The 13,204-nt window shown below is 45.8% G+C and overlaps 1 protein-coding gene across 1 annotated transcript in view; it reads right to left on the bottom strand.

The window, feature by feature from the left end:
- Nucleotides 1–13,204, bottom strand: part of LOC113407023 (contactin-associated protein-like 2) — a 1,116,670-nt gene that overhangs the window by 535,085 nt on the left and 568,381 nt on the right. The window lies entirely within an intron of this gene.

Below are 13,204 nucleotides of genomic sequence, written 5' to 3'. Positions count from 1 at the left end.
CCAGACACGCTGCTGCATACATGCTGCCGTGCTCCCCTGCGGAGCCACAGTCCCCCTCCCAGCACCTGCCTTCCAGATTTGAACACCTCAAAATTCAGGAGTGCTCAAGCTCAGTTTGGGCGGCTGTTACTTCATTTCTCCCAAATCAAATATACTGATCCACTGTAACTTGCTGTAGAAGAAGTAGGATAAAATTGAGCAAGAAATGCTTCCCAGTGGTTATTAGGACTGGAATTGCTATTTTCAACAGCCATTGCCTTTTGTTTGTTTGTTTGTTTGTTTGTTTGTTTGTTTGTTTAAAAGGAAGACAGTGATATTGCATTGGCAAATTCCCCATAGAAAGAAAGAGTGGAACAAAAGAATAATAAAGGCACCTCAACTTTTCCTCATTTATGGAGGACAGTCTTATAATATGCATCCAGATATCCTCCAATCACACAAGCTGAAAATTGTTCCACTTTACTGCAATTCTGTAACCATATGGGAACCAATCCTGTCTGCGTTCTGTGCACACCCAAAATTCCTGCTGAATGACCCGCCCTGGGAGCGAGTTACCAGTGACCCAGGGCTGCGGCGGAAGGAGGGTGCAGGGCGGGGGGGAGGGTGGAGAGCCCAGGGCTGGGGTGGCAGGAGGTGTGTGTGGGGGGCAATGGTGGGGGGGGTAGGGGGAGCCCAGGGCTGGGGCGGCAGGGGGGTGCGGGTGGGGGGTTGAGAGCCCAGGGCTGGGGCGGCAGGGGGGTGCGGGTCAGGGGGGGAGAGCCCAGGGCAGGGGGTGCGGGTGGTGGGGGAGAGCCCAGGCTTGGGGCAGCAGGGGGGTGCGGCGAGGAGCCCAGGGCTGGGATGGGGGGCAGCCAAAATTTTTTTTGCTTGGGGCGGCAAAAAACCTAGAGCCGGCCCTGATCCTGTTTGCTCTTGCTGACTTGATCTAAGTAAGAGGAGGTTAGAGCTCCTACTCCTTGTCAGCGGGGAGCAGACCCTATCCCCCTCCTTTTCCTGCCCCCCTTTAAGTGAGCTGAGGATCAGAGGGGAGCTGACTCCCTCCTCCCTGCACTGTACAATTTGTTGTTGGGTACTTCCAGATATTATAAGTAGGGTGACCAGATGTCCCGATTTTATAGGGACAGTCCTGATTTTTGGGTCTTTTTCTTATATAGGCTCCTATTACCCCCTACACCCGTCCCGTTTTTTCACATTTGCTGTCTGGTCACCCTAATAATAAGTGAATAAAACTGCAGCCTAATTAAACCACATGCATGGCCTCTTGTCTTTCTTCCAGCATTGACTGACAGTGCAACATCTTTGACAGATGGAAGTTAACAATTTCATAGCATTTTTTATGAAGAGTTAGGGAAATGCTAGTTTCTTGACCAATTCCCTCACAGAGTTTAAACTAGATACATCATTATTCCTTGGAGCTTTCCTTCCAGAACATCTCAGCCCCAGACACTAATTTTCTGTGCCTGTGAGAGAAGTTCTAACCCCTTTTATATCTTTGGTGGAGCTAACTGATTCTACCTGCTAGCAAGAGTCAGCAGTAACTCCACTGCACAACCATAAAAGGATCAACTGTCTAATAACATGATGTCACAACAACAGAGCTGTGCGTCCCTCTGTAGAAGCCTAGAGTCTGCCACATTTTTACAAAGATATATAAACTTGCACCTTTATGTCACTAGTTTCAATGGGTATGTCTACACTGCCATTGAAAACCTGTGGCTGGTGCTTGCCAACTGATTCAGGCTAAGATGCTTGGGCTAAGGAGCTGTTTAATTGTGTTGTAGGCATTTGGGCTTGGGCTGGAGCCCGGGCTCTAGGACCCTGTGAGGTGGGAGGGTCCCAGAGCTTGGGATGCAGCCTAAGCCCGAATATCTACACTGCAATTAAACAGCTTGAACCCTGGAGCCCAGTGATGTTGGAACACTTAATAGTTGGGGTGCTGAAAGCAGATTTTACTTTTTACCTCATGTCCCCCTTATTCTTGTCTGCTCCCCCTATCCTCCAGAGCTAGGGCCGGGAGCAAGGCCGTGTCTCCGGGAGGGGGAGACCCGGACAGAGGTAAGGGGGCTAAGGCTGGAGCCACAACTGTGGGCAGGAATGGGGCCAGGAGTGGAGCCCTGGGCAGGGGCCAGCAGCCGGGACCCCACGTGCGTGGCCAGGAGCAGAGACCAGGCCATGGGACCAGGAGGGGGGCCCTGGGAGTACAGCTCAGGGAGCAGGGGACCAGGTGCAGGGCCCCGGGAGCAGAGGCCCGCGAGTGGGGGATGGGGCTGGGAGCTGCAGCACCTCCCCGCACTCATAGTTCCCATGCCTAAGCTGGAGCCAATCTGCTGGCACGGGCCAGATGCAGGTGTTTAATTGCAATGTAGACATACCCGATCTGACCTCAGTCAGCAGTGAATGAAAACTGTTACCATTTAATATCAGTTAGGTGACTTCTTTATGTGACTTTCTTTCACATATAACACCTTCCCATACGGCCACAACCCTTTATAACGTAGATATTCCACGTAAATATATATAGCTACGTAATGTAAGGTATATATTTTTTTGTTTCTCTCTCCCTTTATCCTTTGTGTGCACCACTTGTCTTTTTAGACCAAGGGTGGCAAAACTTACTGATCCTCTGAGATGCATACAATAATCTTCAGAAATTCGAGAGCCACAAGACATGAGCAACCTTTACACATGCATTTTTTTAAAATATTAACATCCTACTTACTGGATCACAGCTAATTACTGCTAGAGCTAGAGGCCTTGTGGGTTTCCATCCTGGTTGTAAGTCTTTGGAAATCTGGTTGATGTGTTGTCAAGGTGGTAAGGAGGAGCTTGGTCAGATATTGATTTGTAAGGACTGCATGATGTTTTCATTTTACAAACTTCATCACGGAGTGCAACGATTCACAGAAGTATGTTGTGGGAAAAATTGAAATGAGTCGCACACTAGTCTTTTTGAGTTGAGGATACTTCATTCCTGGCATTTGCTTCCAGAACTCAATTGTAGACTATGATTTTTTTTTTTACAGAAACTATCATCTTTAGAGCCTGGTCTTCCTGGAGTTCCAACAGTTCCATTTCTACAGTAGATGTTTCTGTAACTACAGTTTTGGGAATACGGTTTTGGGAGCCATTGATCACATCAGCCATGAATGAGTTTACTGGAAAGGTGAAGCAGGATTTCAGGTTCTGCAAGTCTTCAAACCTGGTCTGAAAGTCATCAAGCAGTCCTTGTAATTTACCTCTGTATGCCTCAAGTTTGTGATCTTATATTTTGGTTTCAGGAAATGTGTTTATCCTACTCTTGAGATGGTGAAAGTGGTTGAAGTCTCTTGACACTATGTCTCTTTGCAGAAGCTTTAACTTGTTCTGGAAGCTGAAGACTGTCTGAGTAAGATCAGAAATAATCTTATCCTTCTCTTGGAGTGCCGAGTTTGAAGTTTGCAGGTGCTGCATAATATCAATGAATAACATCAGATACTGCATCCATTGCTCATCTTTCAGTTGTGGATAAGGCTTTTCCTTTTTTTCAAGGAAACCATTGATAGGCTTCAACAGTTCCACAAACCTATTTAAGACATTACTGGTGATAACCACCTCACAATACAGTAGAAAGAGACATTGTTAGGTTTGTCTTCAAGATCCAGCTCTTCAATGAAATTTTTGAATTGTCGATGAGTCTTCTCATTCAAGCGGATGAAATTGACAATTTCCAGGACTGTTTTCATAACATTTTCATACTTGAAGCATCTACCTGTGAGTTGTACATGATGGATGATGCAATGAACAGGGAGAAACTGCGGAAATTTAGAATCGCTATTCAAAAGTCCAATAAGGCCTACTTTTCCCCCCACCCTTGCAGGTGCTCCATCCATTGCAACATTGACAAGTTTATCCAGCAGTACATTGGCATTTGTCAATGCTTTGTCAAGTGCATTCTTTATGTCAACACCGCAAGTTGTTTCTTTTAGCACCACCAAGTACAACATTTCTTCTTTCACAATTACATCCATGAAAACACAGGGAACAAATAGAGCTAGTTGTCGTTTATCTTGAATATCTGTGGATTCATTGACAGCTAAGCTGAGTCATAGAATCATAGAATATCAGGGTTGAAAGGGACCACAGGAGGTCATCTAGTCCAACCCCCTGCTCAAAGCAGGACCAATCCCCAACTAAATCATCCCAACCAGGGCTTTGTCAAGCCTGACCTTAAAAACCTCTAAAGAAGGAGATTCCACCACCTCCCTAGGTAACCCATTCCAGTGCTTCACCACCCTCCTAGTGAAAAAGTTTTTCCTAATATCCAACCTAAACCTCCCCCACTGCAACTTGAAACCATTATTTTTTGTTCTGTCAGCTGCTACCACTGAGAACAGCCTAGATCCATCCTCTTTGGAACCCCCTTTCAGGTAGTTGAAAGCAGCTATCAAATCCCCCCTCACTCTTCTCTTTTGCAGACTAAATAAACCGCAGTTCCCTCAGCCTCTCCTCATAAGTCATGTGCTCCAGCCCCCTAATCATTTTTGTTGCCCTCCGCTGGACTCTTTCCAATTTTTCCACATCCTTCTTGTAGTGTGGAGCCCAAAACTGGACACAGTACTCCAGAGGAGGCCTCACTAATGCCAAATAGAGGGGAAAGATCACGTCCCTCAATCTGCTGGCAATGCTCCTACTTATACAGCCCCAAATGCCGTTAGCCTTCTTGGCAACAAGGGCACACTATTGACTCATATCCAGCTTCTCTTCCACTGTAACCCCTAGGTCCTTTTCTGCAGAACTGCTGCCTAGCCACTCGGTCAAGAATGCTAGAGAATTTTTTTTGCATCTTGCTTGCACCATCAGCACTGATCTGGGAAATCCGCCTCTCCGTACTGTGGTGTCAAATTGAATTTGCTGTATTAGTTGAAGTCTTGTGTTACTTGGATCTAAAATTGCAACCACTTCTGCAAAATTCTTCTTAAATTCACCATCACAATACGGATGTTTTGCACAAGCGATATTCCATGCCGTAACAAAACTAGCTTTAGTCGTTGTGATGTTTCCTTTCTGAATGCAGAAAGTAGTGTCTGTTGACTGTTGAGGTGTAATTTTAATGTGGTTAGCTTGTTTTTCCTTAATTCTGATCCAGGAGGATATTTGGAGGAAAAGTTATTGTGATTCATAGAATCATAGAATATTAGGGTTGGAAGAGACCTCAGGAGGTCATCTAGTCCAACCCCCTGCTCAAAGCAGGATCAACACCAACTGAATCATCCCAGCCAAGGCTTTGTCAAACTGGCCTTAAAAACCTCTAAGGATGGAGATTCCACCATCTCCCTAGATAACCCGTTCCAGTGTTTCACCACCCTCCTAGTGAAACAGCGTTTCCTAATATCCAACCTAGACCTCCCCCACTGCAACTTGAGACCATTACTCCTTGTTCTGTCATCTGACGCCACTGAGAAAAGCCTAGCTCCATTGTCTTTGGAAACCCCCCTTCAGGTAATTGAAGGCTGCTATCAAATCCCCCCTCACTCTTCTCTTCTGCAGACTAAATAACCCCAGTTCCCTCAGCCTCTCCTCGTAAGTCATATGCCCCAACCCCCTAATCATTTTCATTGCCCTCCACTGGACTCGCTCCAATTTGTTCACATCCCTTCTGTAGTGGGGGGACCAAAACTGGACACAATATTCCAGGTGTGGCCTCACCAGTGCCGAATAGAGGGGAATAATCACTTCCCTCGATCTGCTGGCAATGCTCCTACTAATGCAGCCCAAAATGCCGTTAGCCTTCTTGGCAACAAGGGCACACTGCTGACTCATATCCAGCTTCTTGTCCACTGTAATCCCCAGGTCCTTTTCTGCAGAACTGCTGCCTAGCCACTCAGTCCCTAGTCTGTAGCAGTTCATGGGATTCTTCTGTCCTAAGTGCGGGATTCTGCACTTGTCCTTGTTGAACCTCATCAGGTTTCTTTTGGCCCAATCCTCTAATTTGTCTAGGTCCCTCTGTATCATATCCCTACCCTCCAGCGTATCTACCACTCCTCCCAGTTTAGTGTCTTAGGCTGTGTTTAGTAGCATACCAGCATTTTGTACTTACGTACATGCAGTCTACCCCTTTATCAATTGCAATACAATGAGTGTTGTATTCCACTTTTAAGGCATTAAAATCAAGGATGCTCCAATGAATTAGCACTGTGCTGCATTGCAGTCAGATCTGTGATAAATATACACATAAAAAGCTCTACTCAGGACACATTATTCAACTCATTTTCAATTCACTAGAAATAGATACGTACAGTAAGTCATAAACAACTCATTTATTACCTAGCACTTTTTCAACTAATTGCTTTGAAGCTAGCAGGCTCACTCTACTGAAGCAGAAAAAAAATATATATATAGCATTTCTGATTTCCGAGTATGGGGCAATTAATCCTCGGACCCTGAAAATGTTTTTAAAGAAAGTAATTCATTTTAAGTGAAAATGGTTTTAAAGAAAGTAATAACAATGAGCACAGAACTCTTATTAACACATTCTGGACTTTAAAAATATAATGAAATTATCCTGAGATGCTTAATTTTAATTACAAACAGACCATTTCTGGGAATTTATTATCCAATTCAAAGGCCTTGAGATTGCCCTATAGAGAAATTGATAGGCTATAATTTGCTTTTGGTTTAAAGGCCCTGGATTCTACTTTTCTGCTTTTCAAGCACTGCTATTTGTGCTGATATGGTTCAGACTCAGTCCATATTTTAGTTTATTATAAGCTTTGGTTTCTCAAGGGCTTATATCCACACTATAAAAATTTACTCCAGAAATTCAGCATATAAAGTATAAACCAGAAAGGAAATAAATAATAGTGTGCTACTGGCATCCGTGTCTGAGACACTTCAGACAATTGTTTTACCACTTAAAATTCCACTAAAAAGAAGACAAAATAGTAGGTACCTTTATAGATTTTATTTTAAAATAAAGAGAATGAAGAGGAAATAATTCTCCACATAATATTTTGCTATAGCTCTCAAGACTAGAGAAAGTTGGGAATTTTTTGACAAAACATTTTTTTGCCCAAAATTTCCAATTCATCAAAGTCAAAACTGTTTGCCGGAAAGGGTCAGTTTCAATGAATTTCCCAACTTAAGAAAATATTGAAAGTTGTTTCAAAATTGACAAAATGTCCTATTTTGACATTTCCAAGTTTTGTTTTTTTGGCTTCAAAAGACTTTGTTTCAAAATTTAATTTACACTAAAAATGTTTTTTAAAAAAGGTCACAATCAAAAGAAAATATTTCAATAACTGCCCTGAACCGGTCTTGTTTTTTTTAGTTTGTTGATGCATAATTTTTTTTTTTTTTAAGGTTTTGACTTTTTGTCTTGATTCAAGATAGGAAAATATTTCAAAATCTAAAAAATTCTCACAGAAAGCCATTCTTGCCTATTCTCACTCAAGAACCAGTACTGCTTCCAAACTAAAAGGTACATAACAGCATTAGAATAGAACAGACTCCAGAGTTCACATAATAGCCATGTCCTACATTTTTATAAAAATTTAAGGCAGTGTCCTTAAATATATAACACTGTTGCAAACACGAAACTATTGCTATTTTACTTTATTTGTGGTAAGACACATTCTTCTTCCTCCACTTTATTCCTCAGACAATTTCAACTGTAAAATCCTGAAGATATATGAATTTGAAAACTGCAAATATATACCAACTGAACTATAAAATGTCTTTGCTTTTTCTTAGTCCTATAACTTGTATGGCCCAATGACCGTAGAAAATTAATGTGTGTTCATATCTACATTACACACACACACGCAGTTATGCATGATACAATTTTAACATAACAAACAGAGCCTATGATATTTGGACATACAAGAAATTTGCTTACCAGATGAAGTATTAGAGGAGAGCCCTTGGGACATGGAGGGTATTCTCACAACCTGATCTTGCCTCTCTCTTACATCTCTTCTCATTCCCGTCCCCCTCCCAATGCTTCATGTCACCCAGGGCCAGCTTTAGGCCGATTCCCCCGAATCGGGCCCCGCGCCCTAAAGAAGAGCGCCTAACTTAGGCGACTTTTTAATTTTTTTACTCACCCGGCGGCAGTCCGGGTCTTCGGCAGCACGTCGGCGGCGGGTCCTTCACTTGCTCTGGGTCTTCGGCGGCATTTTGGCAGCGGGTCCTTTAGTGCCACCGAAGACCCTAAGTGAGTGAAGGACCCGCCGCCAATGTGCCGCCAAAGACCCGGACCGCTGCCGGGTATTCGAATCGGGCCCCGGACTTACTAAAGCCGGCCCTGATGTCACTAGTCTCATGAACTTCCTGGAAGAATGGAATAAACACCGTCCCCTCCACCCCATAACAACTCTGTAGGTCATACGTAAGCTTGGGGTTGACTGAGCCCATCATCTTCTTAGTCACTGCAGACTGGATGAAAAGGATAGTTCCTGAAATGCCTATAAAGGGTAATTTCCTAGGTGGAAATTTCAACTCTGCTTTAGAATCTGATCAGGACTGGTAATAACTTCTTCCAACTTCTCATGCCAAATTAGTGTGCAAATATGAAGATTTAAAATCCTGAGGGAACACTGGGAAGGAGTGGCTCAGTACAGCCATATGTAAGAAACTGTGGGCTGTGGAGGTGGATTGTGCAGTCAGAGAACTGATTTGAGAATAGTGGAGTGGCTTGAAAGTCCAAAACAGGGATATGGGGCAACTTAGAGAGGTCATGGGTCTTGGGTGGATCAACACCGAGGAAGAAAAGTAAGCAGAAAACTGATGGGGAGTCCCTGGAGGATTGGAGCCAGGGGCCAAGATTGTGAAAGTAAGTTGATAACATACCGTATTCTATTACAAGTGATGGGAACAGAATTGTCAGGAGAGCAGCAGCTGGAGTACTCCCAAAGATCTGTTCAAAGGGGTCTGACCAGGGAACAACATGAAAGACCCTAGAAAGAGAAACTACCATCACCTAGATGCAGGGGTGAAAGTAACTTAAAGGACTTACTGGTACACCGGAGTCCTGAGCGGGGGCGTGGCCTCAACTGGAAGAGGCGCGGTCTCAACCAGAGGAGGCAGGGCCTTTCAATCTTGAAAGGCTCTGGGGCTCCGGCTGTGGCTGGGAGCCCCAGGGCCTTTAAATCACCCCAGAGCTACCAGTTGCAGAGGCGGCTGGGAGCTCCAGGGCTCAGGAGTGAATTAAAGGGTCCAGAGCTCCGGCTGCCGTGGCGCTCCAGGCCCTTTAAATCACCGCGGGAGCCCTGCAGCCACTACCCTGGGGCAGCAGGGCTCGGGCGGGAATTTAAAGGGCCCAGAGCTCCCCGCAGTGGCAGGAGCACCAACCCTTTAAATCCTCACCTGAGCCCGGCTGCTGGAGGCCCCGGGGCTCCGGCAGCCGGGCTCTGGCAGTGATTTAAAGGGCCCGGGGCTCCCCGCAGCGGCCGGAGCCCTGGCAGTGGGGCTAGGGTGGCGCTTTAAAGGGCCTGGGGCTCCCTATAGCAGCTGGAGCTCCGAGCCCTTTAAATCTCCACCCAAGCCCGGTGGCCAGAGCTCCGGCGGTGATTTAAAGGGCCCAGGGCTCCCCGCAGCGGCTGGAGCCCTGGGCTCTTTAAATCACTGCCGGAGAAGCTAGTCCAGTCCGGCACGGCATACCAACTCTTGCCAGTACGCCGTATCGGACCATACCGGCTTACTTTCACCTCTGCTCAGATGTCATACACACAGACAACCTGCTTCAGTGGGGAAGCTGTGTATAGATGGTCAATGAGGGAGGTCAAATGGGACAGGGCCTCAGCTACTCCTTCAGACGGTGCAGCCAAAGAGACTATTTAGTCTTAAATGAAATTGGGATTTCGCTTATGGAAGAACTGCAAGTAGGGGGAAGTTTTTAGAGCAAATGGGAGCAAGAGGAATAATTCTGCAAGTTGGGAAGGACCATGGACAGGAACCTTGGGCTTAGCAGACCGAACTGGGAATTGGGAAGTGCTTCCACTTCACCTTCATAGGAAAAATAAATCTAAATATGGATCTATGGGAATGATGATGCTAAGCAGCTGGAAAAGAGATATCTCTGCAAGAAAACTGAAAGGGGTACAGAACACGCTACTACAGATAGACTTTCAAAACTTCATTGCACTCCAAAGCAGCAGACATTGGTTACTGACACAGATCTACTGTCTTTATCTCTCATATGTGGTGAGAATGACACTGTATATATTTCACTATAATCAACGAATTTCCCATGTTTCCTTGCAACCTTCCTGCCATCCTTTATAAAGATCTATTTTTCTATTTGGTGAGCTCTAAGTGTTTCAATAGGAATCTCCTAGGGACCACTGCTTGCCTTCAAACCTGTGATACACTCGGCTTGCTACCAGCTATCCAGCTGAATGATGACAAGAGCCCAGACCTGGGCTCAGGACTTGCAAAAATGCTTTTCTGTTCAACTAACAGCTTTCTTAATGAAATAATAGAAATTAGACATGAAAAATAAAAATGTAGTAAGTCCTTTATTTCATCCATTAGCCAGAAAAGGGTTGTTCCCTATGTTGACAAATTAAAACAATGAATTATCAGTCATCCAGTAGCAAGACTGGTGAGGAACCACTGTAAAATGTTGCTCTTAATTCTTTTTTGAGTCCCTTGCAATGTACTTTATAGCTACAAGCTGAATTAAGTGACAAACTATCACAATTCTCACTTCAGTACAACATGGTCACACTATACCAAGATCTAAGATTAATGATAAGTAAATAAGGGAATTGTGTGTACAATGTAGTCCTTATGGCAAGGAAAGGCTTACTAAATCCTTGGTATGCTGGCTGCCTATTTGCCTCACATTAGAAGAAATGTCCTCAATCATCTGTCCAGTACGGTATGTACACTATAAAGGGTGTGTAATTAATTGCTCTAAGGGTGTTGTCAGGCAATTTGATGGGATGTGAACTGACCACTTCATTACTGGCTTGTCCACTTCACACTGCCCCACCCCACCCATAATACCTTTCCCCTCTCAGGCCTGGTCTACACTAGGCTTTTATGTCGAATTTAGCGCCGTTACATCGAATTAACCCTGCACCCGTCCACACCACGAAGCTATTTAGATCGACATAGAGCTCTCTTTAAATCGATTTCTGTAATCCTCCCCAACGAGAGGAGTAGCGCTAAATTCGAAATGGCCATATCAAATTAGGCTAGGTGTGGATGGAAATCGACGCTAATAGCTCCGGGAGCTATCCCACAGTGCAACACTCTGTTGACGCTCTGGACAGCAGTCCGAGCTCGGATGCTCTGACCAGCCACACCCCGGGAAAATTTGAATTCCTTTTCCTGTCTGGGCAGTTTGAATCGCAGTTCCTGTTTGGACATCGTGGTGAGCTCAGCAGCAGTGGCAACGATGCAGAGCTCTCCAGCAGAGGTGACCGTGCAATCCCAGAATAGAAAGAGGGCCCCAGCATGGACTGATCGGGAAGTCTTGGATCTCATCGTTGTGTGGGGCGATGAGTCCGTGCTTTCAGAGCTGCGCTCCAAAAGAAGGAATGCTAAGATCTACGAGAAGATCTCTAAAGCCATGGCAGAGAGAGGCTACAGCCGGGATGCAACGCAGTGCCGCGTGAAAATCAAGGAGCTGAGACAAGGCTACCAAAAAACCAAAGAGGCAAACGGACGCTCCGGATCCCAGCCCCACACATCCCGTTTCTACCAGGCACTGCATTCCATCCTGGGTGCGGCCGCCACCACTACCCCACCCGTGACCGTGGACTCTGAGGATGGGATATTGTCCGCGGACGGTTCCTCGTCGGACATGTTAGCGGACGGGGAAGATGAAGAAGGAGATGAGGAGGACGAGGCAGTCGACAGCGCTGGCACCGCTGATTTCCCCGACAGCCAGGAGCTCTTCATCACCCTTACCGAAATCCCGTACCAACCATCCCCATCCCTTACCCCGGACACAGAATCAGGGGAAGGATCAAGCAGTAAGTGCTGTAAACATGTAAACATTTATTTTTAACAGAACGGGAATATTCATAATATTAACAATGTGTTTTTACCAAAGTGCTTTAAACAAGTAAAAAATTATCTGCTACAAAACTGGAATATTTACAATGCTAACAAAGGGTTTCTCATGATTTCTCTGCCTTAGGCTCTTCACAATTTAGTCCCAAGTATTTTAAAAAATTTTTACAATGTCCGGTACTTCATGATTCTGCGGCCCAAGACGCTCCACTCTATAGTCCCAGTGCACCTAGGCGAAAATCCGGTCAATATGGCCGGGGATTGATGAGAAATCCTCATAGGAGAACTCCTCGTAGGTCTCATGGAGGTAGATTTCCAGCCTGTTTATCAGGTTCCTGGGTAGGGCGATCTTACTGGGCCCTCCGTGGTAGCACACGTGTCCCCGCCACGCCACAATCAAGTACTCCGGGATCATCGCACAGCAGAGCATGGCAGCATACGGCCCAGGTTTCTGCATGCTTTCCCTAAGCATGCGTTCCTTCTGGGTGTCCGAGATCCTCAGGAGGGTGATGTCGCTCATGACGCCCTGCTTTGAATTAGGGAGGGGAATGTTAGTATTGGGACTGCTTTACAGCCATGCGGTGGAGGGAGAGGGGCAGCATACAGGGATCTTTCCCTGGGACAGCCGCGAGGGGGTGGGACGGGGCAGAGTTGATGCTGTTCTGATTGCTGGCAGCAGAGACTGGCATTGCTTTCAATGTGAAAGGAGGCCAGTGCTACTAATAGAGTTTTAAGCAGCCACAAGTCTACGGCTTACCATGATTGCCCGCTACAGAAGTTCAGGTCTCCAGCCACGCTTCTCAGATCACTCCAAGACCACCGCAAGTCCACAGGCACTGAAGGCGAGGGCCGAAAATTCGACCTTGTCCTGAGTGCGCATGTGAGAGGTGCAGTGCATGGTCTTGTTCACAGAGAAAGACTAGGTTCTTTGTGTACAATTTCATTTATCTGTCTCAGGAATTCACTCCCTTTTTACAATTCACACAGACACATCTGCGACTGTCTCCCAACCCAGCCTGTCAGCACACTCCCAGAGGCTAGCGCAGATTAGGCGGAGGAAGAAGACGACGCGTGAAGACATGTTCTCAGAACTAATGGGCTGCTCCCGAGCCCAGGCAGCCCAGCAGACACAGTGGAGGGAGCACTTGTCACAAATGCACCGAGCAGTCATGGAACGGGAGGAGAGGTGGCGTCAGGAGGACCA

Source organism: Terrapene carolina, unplaced genomic scaffold (genome assembly GCF_002925995.2).
Source record: "Terrapene carolina triunguis isolate 2854851 unplaced genomic scaffold, T_m_triunguis-2.0 Scaffold180, whole genome shotgun sequence".
In the NCBI taxonomy this organism is placed as follows: Eukaryota; Metazoa; Chordata; order Testudines; family Emydidae; genus Terrapene; species Terrapene triunguis.
Note: the sequence above shows the minus strand (reverse complement) of the source record. Positions and strands in the feature narration are given on the sequence as shown.